The sequence below is a fragment of the Halichoeres trimaculatus genome, unplaced genomic scaffold (genome assembly GCF_033239565.1).
Source record: "Halichoeres trimaculatus isolate MK-OKI-2021-1 unplaced genomic scaffold, fHalTri1.1 fHalTri1_scaffold_1, whole genome shotgun sequence".
NCBI classification, from domain to species: domain Eukaryota; kingdom Metazoa; phylum Chordata; class Actinopteri; order Labriformes; family Labridae; genus Halichoeres; species Halichoeres trimaculatus.
Genome location: NW_027437179.1, coordinates 9170872 through 9187027, shown reverse-complemented (window position 1 = coordinate 9187027; position 16156 = coordinate 9170872). Strand labels below are relative to the sequence as shown.

The window sequence follows — 16156 nt, the reverse complement described above, 5'->3', positions numbered from 1 at the left end:
TCAGGGCTCTCTATCAGTTCTGTTTAGGAGTTAGACTCAGATGTCCCCTGACGTCCACTAAGTGACACAGCACAGGCTTTAAATGACATTAGCTTTGAATGTTTCCATTTTGATTCAGGTGTCAAACTTTTGATCCAGCCCTTAAAATACTATGGAATGGTAAAATTCATGTTGATCAAAACATCATATGACTTTGAATTTATCTTATTAATCTATCTCAATTCTGTCTTTGGACTGAGAAACAGAAGATTCATCTCTCAGAGTGTTTAAGCTATCAGACTTCTGATTCATCCTCTAATATGTGATGAAACCAAGCAGCAACCTCTGGTGTTGCAAAACGAGGCAAATGTGGAATTTCAAAAATACTGCAGTGTCTAAAAGCCGAGGAAAAGCCATTAGCACCCTCACTAAAAGCCCATTTTGACAGCAGAAATCAAACACATTCATAAAACAGCCTCGGTCGAGAGGGCTCATCTCTGTATTTGTAAACATGGCGTGTGTCTTCATCTGTTTGGGAGACGTTAAGATGAAGAGTTATGAACATATTTGCATATTCAGGGGGAGGGTTGAGCTCACTGACAGGTGAGCTGAGGTGAAGCTTGAGGCAGGCCTTATTTCCACCTCTGTTTTTAGGCTGACCAAGAATGATGTTGTGTCTTTTAATATGGTGACTGCCATCGTTTGACCTCTTCAGAGACCAATGAGCAGGGCAGTTTCTTCCTGCCTCTGAACTGTGCTCAGAGCCTGCTGCTTCTCTTTAACAAAGAGTAAATGACCTGGTGGTCAGGGTTTGGAGTTGACAGCTACATTTGTTTTAATATTCAAACTTTGGAATCCTGATTAATAGCAGAACAGTGCAGGATTATTTGATGTTTTTGAGCAGTGTTTTTGTCTTTCTGATGTACTGTCTGATGAACTCACATGAGGCAGCTACTGCAGAGATGAAGGCCACACTGCAGGGAGGTAAACCAGTGCATATAAACCCAAGTGGTGTTGTAGCACACTTTGTACAATAGGACACGAAAAACCAAGATTCTACCTGGACTGGAGCACGGATGACTCAGACTTGGACCAGGACATTTGGACTTGAAAGATAGATAGGAAGACTCAGACTTGTGCATAGATCAGGGGTGGGCAAACTTTTTGATTCATGGGCCACAATGGGTTCTAAAATTTGACAAAGGGGCCGGACCAGGAGCAGATGGATGGAGTGCTCTGGTAACTATCAGGGTATGATTCGTTCATTCCATATCCGTTTTAAAATCCAAAATCGGAAAACGGAATTCCGTTTCAAAACAAAATTTAAAAAAAAAAGGAAAAAATTGACTTGTTTTTTAGTTTTTCTGTTTTAAAACCAAAACAGAATTACAGAAAAACAGAAAAACACGTTTTTTTCTGTCCTGGTTTTAAAATTGAAAAAACGAAAAATAATAACAGATTGTGTCAAAATTGTTTGTGTGATATTTTGATATTAAATGTGAACGTCTCTATATAGAAATTAGACAAATAACTCACATTGAAGGTTTATGTTCCTGAGCTTTTTTTAAATTTTTTTTTATAAGTAATAGATAGCTGACGATCCCCTCCATCTTATCCGCGCACATTTGCACACTTCCATGTGTTTCAATGAGTTTTGTTTTGTCCACTTTCCTTTTTTTAGGTCTGTTCATCTTTACAGGAGGGCTGATGGGTCGGAGGGTAAAGTGCAAACGTGGAGTAATAGGCCTACGCTTCACCTCAACAAAGCCAGTGTATCTACAGTGGGCCATCTAGTGGGAAAACATCAGAATTTCAGGGAAAATAAAACATTAACAAGGTTTATTCATTTAATTTTTTCGAGTTCGGCGGGCCGGATATAAACGATATAAACGCATGGCCCCCGGGCCATAGTTTGCCCATGCCTGGCATAGATTGTTTTAATGTTCAGCCCAAGTGCTCTTTGGATGGTTTGCCCAATCTGAACTTTCCAATGGTTTGTGAAAACTGTGATGTTGCTCTTTCAGCTCGTATTTGGATTTTAAAGTGTTTTTACTCAGGCATTTAAGGAAATCCACAAATGCAGAGCAGATAGATAAAAGGGAAGCACAGAAAATGGAGCTTAGTTTGTCCAAAAATGCCCAAAAGAAGATCCTCCTGTGTCATAAAACCTTGGCTGAGGTTTCTACAACTTCATGTGTAAAAGGGTAACATTACAAGGGATGGATATTTGGTTGAATAAAGCTCTTGCTGTCTACTTTTTACCTTGTGTAAGTAATTGTATGTGTAGACTAAAACATGTATTGTGTAGTGATTTTTTTAGAACCAGTGTACCAGGTCTTATTTGTACAATTTGTGCAGAATTCAATGATCACAATATGTGATAGCCTTTTTAGAACAGAGTACTATGTGTGCTTGTACTTTTTATGAGTCAGTGTGTGAGTCATGCACTGTGTAATATGGCGGATGTATTTTTTGTGCTCTTTAGAATAGTGCACCGAGTTTTCTTTGTACTGTGGGAGCATGATTTGAGGCTTGCATTGTGTGATAACCTTTGTAGAACAATGTGCATTGTTTGGACTACACAGTGTGCATGAGCAATTGAGTATTTTCCTTTTCTACTTTCAGTTTGTATCGTGATGACGAGCAGCCATCTTCAACTGGCTTGTGTGCTAGGAGAGTAAGGGGGCATGGAGATTCTGGAGGTTATGGTGATGCTGTCAGATCCTTAATTTTTTTTTTTTAAGTATTGTGGTACACTTGTTTAATATTTAAAGAAATTATTTTATTCTATATATATATTTTTTAGTTATGTTCAATTGAAGTTTTTTTTCTCTAACTAAACCCCTTAGAATAAAATTAAATTTTTGTGCTTTTCTTTAAATGTACTGAAAGTTTCAAATATTCCAGAAAAATGGGCCAAAGCACAAACTCACAAGACATTTCTGACATTTTTATTGTCAAAATAAGCAAAAGAGTCCAGGCAGATATTTTGAGGCTCAGGGTGCTGATTAATTTTTATCACTGATTCAGTCCAAATGAAAGGCTGGAAAGAATCATTGTGCCATCTAATAAGAACAACATTAACTGTTATAATAAAGAGATGCTACATATTTAGCACTTTTCTTTGAGCCATCTCGTGTGAACGTTCTATTTCGAATGATTTTGGTGTGGGAGGAGCTTTGTCTGGTGTGAGTGGGCGTTGTCTTGCTGGGGTGACAAATGAATGTGATGTAAGGAGCAGAGCTATTCGAGGACGGTTGGATGTGTGTAAATGCCTGTGTGAGTACATTAATGCATTCATTACCTTTGTGTTAATAACTGTTCAATAATGTTTTATTAAACCAAAGTTATGCGTAGGTTGTGTTAATTATAAAATCTTAATTATTATTTTAGTCTCAGTTACCACATCTGTAAATACCCTTGAACTCTGCTCATGCCTGTATGGATGAAAGAAAATAAAAAGGACAATAAACACAGAAAGATCTCTGTGTCCTGGCCAAAACTATAACTTGAAGTTGGGTCAAACCAGTGTTTTGACCTAACTGAGCACTGCAGACAGACAACGACCAGCAGAAGTGGTCCATGTTTTTGTGTTTTTGTCGATGTATGGATGGCTTAACCCTTTCAGGCTCAACTTAAGTTTTAGTGACAGAAAAAAACTGATTTTGGGGGAAAATATCATATGGGGTAGTTATATCCAATTCCAGACTTTTTTTGGGAGAGACCCTCACATGCAATGCATTCTGGGATGTTGCAACTTTGTATAAAGCTACCCCTAGGGAGAAACCCAGAGGAGATAAAATCTACTAATTGGTGTGTACTGTATCTTTATATATTCAGGATTTATCTTGTGCAGTTTTGGTTTCAAATTAATGGAGGTTGGTTGTGAAACATCATCATTACATTACATGAAATTGATGCCTTGAGAATCTGTTTTGGCGAAACCAAGGAGGCAGCCATGTTAAATGTGACACAGCTCTGCCAACTGGTGGGATAGTGGGGAACTGTTTGTTGCTAATGCACAATTAAGTTCTGCAGTGGTACTTCTGAGAAAAAAAAGGCTCATAAAATATGGAGTAATTAGGTAACTAGCAATTAGCTGTGGCAAATCTGCAACGTCTGCCTTGATTGAGAGGGTTAAAGTGAATGTTTTTGTGCTTTAGACTGTCTTTTATTCCAACCACTGTTGGTTTGTTGAATAATCTGTAACCACTGCGATCTGTGTGAGGACAGTGCGTGGATTTTGTGTCTAATGTATTTTTGTCTGAGTATTGTTTTTTATTGTGCTGACTACTGTCTGCAAAGTAAATTGCTCATCAGGAACATTAAAGCTCTACTCTACTCTACTCTACTCTACTCTACTCTACTCTGCTCTATCAATCTTGTGTCTCCACTACAGGCTTATTTAAACTTTAACAAACATCTTCCCTGGACAAACCCAGAGACTTTGGTTACTTGGACTGTTGATTACCTGTGGTAGCATGCTAACGCTAACATTGGTTTCTAAAGTTTATATTTATTTATTTTATTTTAATTCAAACTTTATTTAACCAGGTTGACCCCCCCCCCCCCCCCCCCCCCAAAAAAAAAAAAAAAAATAAAATAAATAAATAAATAAATAAATAAATAAATAAATAAATAAAATAAAATAAAATGAAAAATAAAATAAAATAAAATAAATTTAAAAAAAGTCTTACAAGGGAAGGGCAGGCTGCAAAAATGCAAAGTTAGACAGGAAGCACAAAAGAGACCAATCAGTCAACAAAAACAGAAGATAATGGATTAAAGTCACATTCTAGGGAACAACTGTTCAAACAACTGAGCTAAAACACTGACATCTTATAGAACCAGCCTGTTTGTCTTTCATTTTAGGTTTAAAAAAATTTAAGGACAACAGCTTCTCGAGTTACTCTGAACCATTGGGTCTAAGATATTCAGTTGAGAAAACCTGATTGGAAGCAGTTGCATTGCAGGTGTGTTTTTGTGTGAGTGTTAACGCTGCAGAATAAATGACAAAAGGTCAATTCAGGTACGGTCAGTCAAGACAACAGCTGCCTTTCTATTAGCACATTTAATGTCAACTCGTCCTCAGGTGATGGGTAAAACTGGATCTGGACTAGACTCAGATTCCTCTCTAGTGGTTTAGATTTGACCACTGAGGACTGGAGATCTGACTTTGCCTCAGTGTCTCGACTTCAACACCAACACACAGGTGCATCTCAGACACTTTTAATTCCACAGCTTTTGGAATAAAAACAAAATCTGACAAGACACAGATGTGTTAGACATTACATGTTCCTAATTAGCTGCAGAGTGACAGTGTGACAGTTTTTCTTCTCTTTCCCTCCCAGAATAATCCGAAGAACACCTGATTCTGAAACGAGCTTAAAACACAAAGACATCAAAACAACACTTCTCTCCCTGTACACACTCTGCAGGAGTTTTATTTTGTGTTATTTTGGGCTTTTGTTGCTGGTAAATCTTATTTCTTTTCAGAAGAAAACTCCGACGAGGGGGATGACAGCAGAAGAAAGATAACTTCATTAGAGAAAGAGAGAACAAGGTGAAAGAAAGATAGAGTATAAACAAGAGAGGTCTTGCTCTTCTCTGTTTCTTTTTCCCTGGCTCTTTCTGTCTCTGCCTTTTCTCCTCCTCCTTTTTCCATTTTCGCTCCTCCACCTGCACCCTCTTTCTCATTCATCTCTCCTGTCTTTTGTTTTCACCCCCCTCCTCTGTTTTTCTCCATTCCTCCCCATTGCCATGCTCTCCTCTCCTCTCCTCTCTCATTTATTCTCAGTGCTTTTCTTAAACAAGAGGCAGAGACAACGAGGTGGAGTGAAACAAACAGTGGCAGAGACAATGGAGGAAAGATAAGTAGCCAGATGGTGAGCCTTCTTGGATGTTGCAGCAGTGTGTAATGAAGAGCTGTGTTTTCATTTCCAGCCTGGTTAAATTACACAGAGGAGGACAGAATGGAGATCACAGCTGGCTGTACACTCTGTTCTGTTACCCCTCAGAAAAAAACGAGACAAAATCCTGTCAGACATCCACATCAGTATGTAACATATACTTATGCTGCACGAGGAGATTTCTGGGTGTCGTGCTTTTTTTTTGTACAATGAAACTGAAAATACTCCCAGCTAAAACAGTTCCACAATGATCAGGTGTCAGGAGAAATATGACAAACACCTGCCAGTTAGCATCATGTCATCAGTTCTTACATCCATTTGGGAACCCTGTTTGGAATGATTCAATCAGTTTCACCGTGCTTAAAGTAGTAACAGAAAGAGCTGTATGTGTTGTTATCCTGTAATCTGATGTTTTTTAAACCTCCAGATATGACCTGTAAAAGGGCTGTGCTTAAACTTTGAGACATCTTGTGCAGCACAAACCAGTGCTTTTACCAGCATGTTGTACTTTTAATAACACACCAATACTGTTGGAAAAGCCCAGTGTATGCCATTGTTAATCTAACTTTACTTAATAAGGTTTCGTTAATAATACAGTCTGCAGTGCGTCTCTGTTCTGTCACAGCAAACAGATCAAATAAGTTTCATTCAAATCAATCTGTCAACTTACACTGGATCCATCCTGTTGCAGTACATCTGCATGGCTGGTCCATTGTGCTGCAGGTAATAAGCAGCCAACCTATTTTTGACGGACGTGGAGCTGTGACGCATAAATTCAGTGTAGGGGAGATCAAGCGGGACAGGAAGTAGAGACCAGAAACTACCTAAAAACAGACCATGTCGTATGTGGGTGGGAACTCCTCGGTCTGTGACTCCAGCTGTCTGTCAGTCATTAAGCTTGTTGGACTGAACACACAGCTAGTGTGAGTTGACAAACGCAGTCAAGACTCAGCGCAATGGAGTCAGACTGTAGACATATGTGGTGTATTTTAGGCGTTAGTCAGCATTTCCTGTAAAAAGATCACCAGAATGACTAAAATCGTAGTCAAGAAAACATTCAACCAATCCTTTCTTGTACAGCACCAAGTCACAACATAATATTTGAATGTGCTCTAATGCCGTGGCCACACCGGATGCAAATTGGCAAATTTAAACATGCGCCACGCCTGTGACGCGCCATGCTAATGTCCGAGACTGGACGCTGGACTAATTTAACAAGCTGAGGGGCGACGCGCTGACACTTTATGTGTGTGCATATTCATCTCTCAACAAACCTCTACACTCAATCCCTGAGGGGCCTGCTGCCTCTCCCTGGTTATCCACCTCCACTGGCCCTGCCTGGCTGTTCCCTGCGACCTCATCTTCGACCCCCGACCCATGTTCCCAGAGGTTTCCCTGGGGATAATGAAGGGGTTGAGGAAAGAGAGGACCGCAGAGAACTTCCATCTTTTCCCTGGCTCCTTCTTTCTTTTTTTCTTTCTTTCTTTCTTTCTTTCTTTCTTTCTTTCTTTCTTTCTTTCTTTCTTTCTTTCTTTCTTTCTTTCTTTCAGGTAGGTGTCCTTGAGGCTCTCACAACTTTTATGACAAAACTCCACGGGGTTTCTGAGGAAAACAAAGTCGGACTCAGTGATGACCCATGCAGGCAAGTCTAGCTGGAAAAGAATATTTACAGAACTTACTTTCAAAACCTGTCTCCTCAGCGACTTTCACCCAAGCCTGCTCCTTTTTTTTCTGGTCTCTGTAGAGTACACATGTTGTATCATGTAACTCTGGATGATGACATGCCCCACAGATTATTTTCTCCTCCATCTTTTGACAGGGTTGGAGCTGGAGCAGGTGACGGGAGCGTCACACGTCATCAAATCAATGACGTTGTGGGAGAATGTCATCACTGATTGGCTGCCGCAGCACAGCCTCACGCGAATTTGCATCGAAAGTTCAATTCTTTCAATTCAAGCGGCGCCCCAAAACGCGCTGTCCGGGGCAAGTCCAAACACATCTTTGCATTGACTTTATGTAATCTCGACGAGCGTCTGTGTGCTAATTTGTGTCCAGTGTGGCCGTGGCATAAGAAGAGAGCAAGTCTTGGGTTTAACCTCCCATAATGCCTTGAAGGTAAAATATCTACACAACTGTTTCACCAATGTCTCCAAATTCTCCTCTCCTTGCAACAAAATAAAAAACAACCCTGCAATATTAATGGCTTTCAGATAGGCCTCAGCTGGATCATATATTTTGTCTAATAAGCACATTTCAACGTGCTGACACTGTACTAATGAAAACAGCAAACTTTCCACCAGCATCAAGTTCACAGTGACATTGTGGGCATGCTAGAAAAGCCTTGCAGATCTGTTAACATGGTTCTACGCTTTCTTTACGAACACAGCAAAGAGTATCAACATGCTTCATTAAACTGAAGATCTGACCCTTTGAAGGACACGTTTCATGTGGCTGCATGGTCGTCTGAGACTGAAAACTCAGACTTTCTGTCTTTTCTGTGAATAATTTATCTTTCATGATTAATTGCTTGTGATAAAGTGAACTACACAATCATCTGACTTTCTAACCTCCATTACATTCTGTCTTTATTTGACTTCCTTACTGGATGTATGGGATGTGCTGTGATCTTTCAAATAAACAACCATAAATCTACAAAGCAGGTGCAGAAAGCGAGCTGAAACACTTGTAATTCTTTCCTGAACAGTGCTTACAGTGTTTCCGGCAGGATTTCCCTCTTTAAATTACAGTTGTGTCAACACATCACACTGCAGACTTATGGTCCAATCCTCTGAGGCTGAGTTACAAACGCAGACCTCATTCCTGTTTGCTTTGGAGGAATTACACTCGTCTTTGTGCCAAGATTTTCTTTGTAGCATGCAGAAAAAAACCACCAGCACGCATTATTCTGCTCTGGTGGGAGATGGCAGAGGGGAATAAAGAAACAGAGAAAGAGAGAGGAAATACAGAGGGGGATAATGTAGACAGAGAGCGACATTAAAGTGAGGGGGATTCTCTGAAGACTGGGCTTTGTAGTTTGTGTGGGAGTCATTTCGTCCACATCCCTCTGCTATAATTGTCCATCGTGATTAAAACTGGGAAGGATGATTGGTTCTCTGCCTTTGAAGGATTGTGTGTGTCTGTAATGTGTGATATCTTTGAGCACATTGTGAGGCACCAATGAACCTTCTGAACACAATCTCACTATTAGACGAAGACATTTGTAATAATTTCACATCAGCGTACAGCGATGTCCAAAACACGAGGAAATTTGCTCTATTGTCATTTCTGCTTTGAAGTCATTCAGCGTGTTTTTCATCTCAGGCAAAACATAAATCAAATACAGACAACGTGAGAATGTATTTGTTAGTGGTTTGCCTCAGGGGGACTGAATCATTCCCTGATAGTTTGATATTGCTGCCTTGGTTCTGCAGGCATCAGACTTTCTTCAGATTTCAGTGTGTCTGGTGGGCTGCAATAAGAACAGCAGAACTAAAAAAAAAAATGGAGTTGGAAATATTGAGTTTATGGATGGGCCTTTAAACCGTTTCTCAGTGCTCTCTTTGAACCATTCAGAAAGATCCAGGTATCAGAAAAATCAAAGAGATATGATCACAACTTTAAAGCTTGTGATGCACCAAACAGCCTCTGGCAATGTCTAAGAAAAGCTTAGACTTCTAGGACTGGCCAAATCAGACCAAAATACAGTGCAAAAACAAAACAAAACAAAAACAAATCAAGCATTATGCCAAAGAAAATAGCTATCTAAAACAAACAAAAAGGCAGATGAAACAAGGTTCAGAAACACAAGAGATGACGTCTAAAAGCGTCAGGAGAAGGATCTTGGATTCCCTGTGGAGGACAAATGACCCCTGCAAGGTGACAGTCCACCAACAGGTTGAACGCCTGTTCAACTACATTTCAACTCAAATATCTAGTCAGCTAATCACATAGCAGCATTCACTCACATGGACTAAGTGAAGAGAAGCTGCTGAAGCGCAAACTGAGCAACATAATGGAGAGGAAAGGTGGCTTTAGAGGCACTGGACTTGGCATGGTTGTTGGTCTGAGTATTTGATGAACTGTTGATGTACTGGGATTTTAACCTACAACTGTCGCTAGAGTTTACAGAGGATGGTCCCAAAAAGAGAAAATATCCAGTGAGCAGCAGTTCTGTGGGTGAAAATGTCTTGTTGATGCCAGAGGTCAGAGGAGAATGGACAGACTGGTTGGAGCTGATAGTAAGGCAACAGTAACTCAAATAACCACTGGTTACAACCGAGGTCTGCAGAAGAGCATCTCTGAACACACAACACATCCAACCTTGAGGCAGATGGGCTACAGCAGCAGAAGACCACACCGGGTGACCCTCCTGTCAGCTAAGAACAGGAAACTGAGGCTACAATTCACACAGCAACACCAAAACTGGACAATAGAAGATTGGAAAAACGTTGCCTGGTCTGATGAGTCTGGATTTCTGCTCCACATACAGATGGTAGGGTCAGAATTTGGCATCAACAACATGAAAGCATGGATCCATCCTGCCTTGTATCAACGGTTCAGGCTGCTGCTGGTGGTGTGATGGTGTGGGGGATATTGTCTTGGCTCACTTTGGGCCCCTTAGCACCAACTGAGCATGGTTTAAAGTCCACAGCCTACCTGAGTATTGTTGCTGACCATGTCCATCCCTTTATGAGCACAGTGTACCATCTTCTGATGGCTACTTCCAGCAGGATAACCCTCCATGTCATAAAGCTGGAATCATCTCAGACTGGTTTCTGGTTTCACTGTACCCAAATGGCCTCCACAGTCACCAGGGCCCAGTATTCAAAAAAAAATTAAATCCAGATTAAATTGATCCAGATTTCCAAATCCCACTTTCCTGATCCATGGATCAGGATCTTCTATCCCGGTATTTCAAAATTTTGCTAGATTGGATCAGAATAATCCTGATCCTCTCGAATTGAGATTTTCAAATCCATCCCGCCCCTCGGATCAACCCGCCCTCAGGGTCACAGACAGACAGACCAGAGGGGGAGCCAAGCACAAGTCAGAGCAGTGGGGAGGTTCCCCCTGTACCTCCACCTAGACATCACCGGAAGAGGCATCATGATGAGGATCATGCCTACCAAAATCTCCTCAAGATGGAAACTGAGCAAGCACACCAGCAAATTCTACTTGCTAAGGAACAAATAAAACTTACCATGCTTCAGCAAGAACACATCCAGTTAAAAATACAATTACTGGAAAAGCAAATGGAAAGGTAGTGTGAAAACTTTAAGTTTAGGTGGTACAATTTTGTGTTGAGGAAATGTGTGTTGTTTGAATTACTTTTTCTGTTCAATAGAACAAACTGTACATGAAGAGGTTTGATTTATTAAAAATATCTTTTTATACTAATGATTGCGAGAAATGCAAGTAAAAGCTATCTATGGATGAGTATATGTGGAACTACAACATGGGATCACACTCTGATCCTACCCTGAGGTGGGATTAATTTAATGCTGTTTTTCAGGATAAACCTGATCCAGATTTGGGACTGAAGTTTTGAAATACCCAACACAGGCTCAAATCTGGATTAAAGGCAGAACTGGATTTCCAAATCTGGATTTAAATTATCAAAATTAAATGTTGTTTGAAATACCCAATTTTGGATCAGATCTGGGTTTAATTCGATCCACCAGGATTAATCCTGGTGGATTATGTTTGAAATACTGGGCCCAGATCTCAATCCAGTAGAGCTCATCTGGGTCGTGGTGGAACGAGAGATTCTTATCATGGATGTTCAACCAATAAATCTGCTGCAACTGTGTGATGCTGTCAGAACAATATGAAGCAAAATCTCTGAGGGATGTTTCTAGCAAGAATTAAGACAGTTCTGAAGGTAAAAGGGAGTCCAGTCTGGTACTGGCAAACTGTACCTCATAAAGCGGAGAAACTGTTTTTCCTTCATGGAAATCCTTCTCAGTGTGAAACTCTGTGGACTACAGTACAGTTATTTTGACTGATAACTCGAGCTACATGAAAACACCATGAGAGTGTGTATCTTTGACTGTTTTTACCAGAGGTGAACAGAGAGGGTCCTCCAGGCTGTGGTGGCTTATGTAAGATTTTGCTGGTCTTGTGCAGAGCTTAAGGTAAAGGGGGAGCTCAGATTCTTTTATTACGTGCTGACGTCCTGATAAAGTGCCCTGACATGTCTGTGCGAGGATGAGACCGTTTGAGAAGACAATTTGTGGGTTGGAATCAGACAGTTTTTGATGTGATGATAACTCAGTCTTTCTGTGCTGTTTTCTTGAATTGCTGAGCCTGGACTCTTAATGTTTGTTTCACAGCCAGAACTGTCAAACATAACCTTTGCAGTGCAGGAGAGGGCAGAGAGAGCTGAGGGGGGATGACGGGGAGTCAGAAGACTTCAGAGTCCAAGTTTACTACTGTTCTTTACATACAGTCATCAACATACAGATACACACTATCAATGAACACTGGTATAAGATCAGTACTCTGTATCTGTGGAACAAAAAGCTCAGGTTTTGGTATCACACCATTCTTCACTATCATGGCTATAATCTGTGCATCTCACAGCTTTAAGAAAATAGAATGAAGGGAGAAAGTCTTCACAACTTTTTCTTTTAAAAAAGCACTGAAATACATTTTTCACACATGGATTTGATTTCTGCATGTTTGGAGAGAAGGTAATTTTCACTTTCCAGATGAGAGAATAGAGAAAAACAAACACCTGAGTTTCTTCTGTGATTACTCTGCTCTCAGAAATGAGACTTCACGAGCAGAAGGAAATTATTTCTTGTTGTTTATTGGTCTGCTTTCTGCCTCCCCAGAAACACAGAGTCCTATCTTAATGTTAGCCGTGGTTTGGGCCTGACAGAAAGACTATGCATATTTATAAGGGATGGACATTTCAAGTACAAATATTATTTGATATCAACTGCTCACTTTTTGCCACATAATCAAATAGTCCTTCCCCCAGCATAGACTTAAGGAGATAGAGACTCAATGACCCGTTAAGTTACTGGGTGCAATGTTGTTGTAGACAAGATAAGATATATTAGTGGTATAGGCTCTCTTTCTATCTGGCAAAGTTTGCTGTTGACCTTTATTTTAATTTCCTTTTTCTTTTCTTTTTTTTCTTTTTTTTTCTTTTTTTTTTTTAGTCTCCCAGAACTCGCGGCTCATGTCTCTGAGTTTTCTCCAGTTCTGAATCTCACCTTGCACAACTGTTTTTTTTTGGCATTTGGCAGTCATTCAGATGTTTTTTTATGTTATTGTGAGGATTATCTGGAAAAGCTAGTGTTTTTTACTGGACAGACTCCATTTCCCATGAGCACCTGCACCCACTCTCGTGAAGATCTGACTCTTGTCAAGGTCTTGTCAGATCTTCATTCTAAAATTAGTTTCCTTTGTTTAAGACAACTTTATTCCAGTTACAAAGCAACAAGCTAATGTATCTGTATCTGTTTGTGGCTATGAAGGGCTATTGTTTGAATCGTGACAACAATCAAACATTGTTCACTCATTTTGTACTGTAGTCTAATACCAGGCTATATTTAGTGTTGCTCACAGCGCGGTGCTCTTAGACATGTCCATAGCCTGTAACGTTAGTGAGTCCTGGTTATGTCCTACCAGGGCTCATCTACCAACTCCATCCTCACCAAGCAGAGCTAACGTAACCTCACTCTTCATTTTATTGGTAGACTCTCAAGTTTGAACCAAGTGGCAACCTCCAGTCTAAGAATATGAGACCATACGGAAGTGCTAGAACCTGCTGTTTCTCGAGTGTTCACTTGAGGCTGACTCCGGAAGTACCAGAAGTCGCATACACACCAAGCCAAAAAAACTGTTTTCAAAGCAGAAATTAACCTATTTACAGCCTGGTTCGAAAAACGTCTCCTGTCTGAGTAGCTAATTTCACTACCGGCACGCACTGTATGGTGGATAAATGTTTTTCAAACTTGGCAGTTCAGAGGATATTAAGATCACAAGCTCACCCAATCAGAGGCACAGCTCAGGGTCACGTGACGGACATATAGCATATAGGACCTATAGCTGTACACTAAGCCCTTGCCACTACCAATATGGCCGCTACCAATGTGCTTCATTTTCTGATTCAGAAACAGATGAGTGATGTCAGGGAGACTACGTCCATGTTTTATATAGTCTATGGTTTGGTCAGACCACTGCAGAATGACTACTGACTGTGGGTTGGAGTGAGCATTATCACAAACAGCATAGCTCCCGTGTTAGCCTTTAGCTCATGCTGTATCACTCTCCTGTTTAGCTTTCTTCTGCTCTCATGGCCTTTTTCTTTTAGACGGTCCAGCTCCAATGTCCACCATCACTAAAAAAATTTGATCCAAAAAGTCCTTTCCAAACTCTGTTTGCTGGCTGGGTGTTGTCATAGAGACTTCGATGTGCCGTAAATCAATCCTGTCCAACCCGACTGGGGAGCTAAGAAGAAGGTTTTGATGGAAAGAAAAAAAAATTAGAGCTGATCATCTCATTTTAAAGAGTGGATTATGATCAGTCATATATCTATATCTAGAAGTTAAACTTTTTGAGGATCACTCAGAAACTCCTCACAGGGACTTTAAAGTGACACTCCAGGATGGAACAAGTTGGGTCCTATCACAAGGTTTGGGGCAGAAATGACCCCTACAGCAGTGGTTTTGTGCAGCAGAAGCCCAAAGCGCACGCACCAAACACCCCCTCCCTGCTCCTCTGCCAGTTTCCTCTGCACTCAGACGGGGCCATATTTAACTTGACCAAAAACACAAATAAACAGACTCCCACCGAAAAAAATCTGATATCGGTCTGCATTCACGCTTTATTTAGAGAATTTTCAGTGCGTTACTTTCACACAAAATGCCGCTAAATAGTTCTCATCGTGTCTCTTTGTCCTGGCAGACTACCTGCGTTTGTTTATATCTGGCACGCCGTGCACGGACTGATACACTAAGCGGCGAGTGCCTCGTAGCCAGCTGTGGCTCTGCAGCGGAGGTAGCGCCGTTTTACAACATGATGAGAACTAGACGCGGCATGCCAGATATAAACAAAAATACACTTTTAGATGAGATGATAGTCACATGTACAATCTAATTTTTCATGATCCAATGATAAGTAGAATAATCAAACACCATGAGTCAGTCCTAGCATTTATAAAGTGCTCATCAGAGCATGATGTAATATTTTAAGTACAACCAAAATATGTTTATTCATTTGTATTTCTATTTGCAGATTATATTTTCTTAAAATTTTTTGATTTCATCCAACCATGACAAATTCTGACAAAGAGCTTTGGTATAACATTGTGAGATTGTATATAACACACTAAATAAACTCTTACTTCCATTGTCTTCTTATACATCTATATAATGTCAAATGAAGTTATGATCACTGTTTCTTAAGTCAAGACTGTGTTAGTTTGCTGTGTTTATCTTTCTGAACTGAGCCAAATGGAAAATGTGTTGTCTTCAGTGTTTCTATTCTGACTTTTCTCTATTGGGACTGTTTTTAAACCAAATTCACTTTGATTCTTGTTTAGTCAGTTAACGAGGGTTGGTGATGCAAAACGAGCACCAAAAGTTCCTGGGCCATTACAGAAAGCGGTACTTCAGGGAGACTGACTTCATGCATAATGTGATGTGAGTGATTCATAGAGAAATCATGTCCATAAAATGTAAATATAAACAGTTAAACTAAGTTCAACACTTTGAGAAGTCTGCACATTTCAAGACTTATTGTGTTTCACTTCCAGCCACTGAAAAATTTGGTAGAAACTTGATCTAATCTTGAGCTGGGTGAATGTTTAAATAACACAGAAATAGCAGCCAGCAGTGAAACCACAAGATACACTCCCTGGACGATAAGGCATCAGCATATCATCGGCAGTGAGTTTATTCACCTTTTTTTATCCTTGAATAGAAAATAGATGTGTGTATAAATCCTGCTGAAGCTGCGTCTCCTCTGAGATGATTGAGGGACACAGGATCTTGTTTGCACAAAGAGGTTGTTTGTGTCCATAAAATCAATGAAGAGTTTTACTTTCAAATGCAGCTTTACCAGAGATTGGGATCGGGCGACGCTTGATGAAATTTCAGCGGTGAAGTTTTTATTCTTCATGCTGATTTTTCTTTTACAGCTCAACTCTTTGTGCTTTCAGACGGACCTGTTGCAGCCTGCCTACGAAGCTGAAATCAACACCTACTAACAGGCGTGCTTCTTAATACTGCGATATGGAATGGAAGTGTAATAGA

At 40.3% G+C, this 16156-nt stretch overlaps 1 protein-coding gene across 7 annotated transcripts in view; it reads right to left on the bottom strand.

Moving 5' to 3' along the window:
• klhdc8a (kelch domain containing 8A) overlaps nucleotides 1-16156 on the bottom strand; it is a 79006-nt gene that overhangs the window by 12751 nt on the left and 50099 nt on the right. The window lies entirely within an intron of this gene.